Consider the following 2552-nt stretch of genomic DNA (forward strand, 5'->3'; position numbering starts at 1 on the left):
AGTGTTCTAATGTCGACTCTCCTCTCGGACTCACCGACATACTACCCTAATGGAGACGAATACTACGCTACCAAGGATAGAGGAACAATTTAGTTTAACTTAAACTAGGTCAACTAATCGCTCATAAACCCAAACCCGACAAGAACCGAACCCGCTCTCGCGCGATCCTAATCCTAACAAGCAAAAGCTATGAGACGACCTTACTTCCTATCACCTCTCGGTCTCTAAGAAGGTGCCTACCTGCTGAATTTAACCAATTAACATACCCAACTAAACCCTACGGTTGTACACCCCGCAAACAATCTCTAAACACAAAGCCGATTCAATCTATCAAAGCAAGAGGTATATGAGTATAAATAATCAAATCACAGCCAATAAACACAACCTAATTCAATATTAAACCAAACTTTCATCAATAATTCAAGTCATGATGATCAACAATCCATATTACTCACTAAAACTTAACAATATTCATCTAACCTAGGTAGAACTAACTAGTTTAGCCTAACATTAATTTTGGACAGCAGCAAACACTTAGTTTAACCATCATATAACTCAACCACAACATAATTAAACTCATTCAATGATCAAGATCAATCAAGCACAAGTCAATCTTCAATTCAACTGCAAAACTTTTCAAGTAAAAGATCAAAATCAACATGTTATATATCTTGAACAAAAACACAAAGTTTATGAGAGTAATACTTAATATTAGGGCTGAGTTTATGGATGAATATCGACTATAGCTGTTGTACCAAGTCTCCCTTAGCCTTATTCTTCCTCTCCTAGCCGCCACTTAGCTCACAAAAAAACGTTTTTCTTCCTCCCTTTGATGCTGCTAGGTCCGATTGGTCCACACTAGGGTTGTTAGGGTTTTTTTTATTTTTTAAATATCTTATATATTATCGTGTAAAAGGCTTGGATCTTGTGGGCTTGGGTCGGGCCTTGAGTTGTAGTCTTCAAAGTTGCTCAAAAAGGCCCCTAAAGTCTTCAAACTTAACACTTTTCTACCTTAAAACTCATAACCTACAATTAATATTCAATCTTGTAAGATCATGCAAGAACCATCCATAACTCTTATTTATTAAACTATTAAGCACGTAAAACATGATAAACGGTACCAAAAAGTAAGTGTGTTTTACAACACATCAAACATCCCCACACTTAAGATTTTTTCGTCCCTGAAAAAGAAATCTACACAGGATCATAACCAAGTGAAAAACAACAAACTCTCAGATTATTTATCGTTTTCAAAGCACAAGAAACAGCTCGACATATTGACCGCGATTTCCGATATTGTTGTCCACTTAAACCCAGCCACCAGCCAAACAAGCCCCCCTTTAGCATTAAACATTTTAAGTCCAAAAATTAAGGCTACACCTAGCCCATCTCAGACAAAGAGAGCTAGAAGAACTAGAGTCGAAGCAAACTTGTTCGAAAAATCACCATAAGCCAAGGACTCGTTGATGGTACTAATTAGATGCACTCGGTGAAATTTGGATGGATGAATGGTCATGTGGAGGCCGTACGAGCTATCCCTAAATATTAGGGGTGAGCAATAACCGAATCGTTAACCGAAACCGAATCGAAAACCGACGAAACCGAATCGATATAACCGAAAACCGAATTAACCGAAATTAACCGAACCGAACTCTTCATTTTTTAATATTTTCAAGCCTTTTTCCTTCTATTTCATGTATTATATGCATTAATAGTTTAATACTATCATTTTTATGTATTTATATCTCCAAAACATGTATTAATATCTCAATTTCATATGTTTTCATGTAGTGTTGAGTCAAAGATTTGACCTAAATGAAGTACACGGAAGATTGGAATCTTCTCAACCTCCTCTGATTTCGCTAAGTAATGGATTCGAGCACACTTTAGACATCCGAGCAAGCTTTTACTTAGCCAAGTACGATATTTTGCCTACCGGGCAAGGTTTACTTCAAGTAGTCTTCTTTAGTGGATATCCGAGCAGGGTTTGCAAATTAGTGCATTGCCGGGTAAGGTACACTAGTTTATGTAAATCCGGGAAAGGTTCACTTTATCAAGCAAGTCTGTTCTTCAGAACCAAGTATTTTACTCTTCCGAGTAAGGTTTGGTTGACCAAGTCCAAGAAGCCAAGTGATTGGAAGACCGGGCAAGGTATTCATTAATAAGTATGATCCAATTATGCTTGATAATCTAAAGGAATATCTCTAAGTAATATCGGGTAAGGTTCAGCTCAAGCAAGGAACAGTACTCCCGAGTACACTTTGTTAATAAGTTATTTTATAGCAAAGAGCTGAAATGGATCATTGAAGAACAAGGTTGCTCGTAAGGAGTTGTCGGGCAAAGTCTGGCAAAGTCAATAAGACTGAAGTCTACTCGGTGAGTATTTTACTTGGTAAAATACTCTTCAATTAAAGTCTACCCGGAAACTGATCCCGAGCACATTTCTATGTTACCAAGTTATGAAAGATGGCCGAGCATACTCGGAAAGACAAGATTGGTGCAAAGCCTACCTGGAAGACTTGTTTTACACTTAGTTTATTTTGAATATGTAA

This window comes from Bidens hawaiensis, unplaced genomic scaffold (genome assembly GCF_021521415.1).
Source record: "Bidens hawaiensis isolate Kalapana, Puna unplaced genomic scaffold, B.hawaiensis_p1.1 tig00048932_1, whole genome shotgun sequence".
Lineage (NCBI taxonomy): Eukaryota > Viridiplantae > Streptophyta > Magnoliopsida > Asterales > Asteraceae > Bidens > Bidens hawaiensis.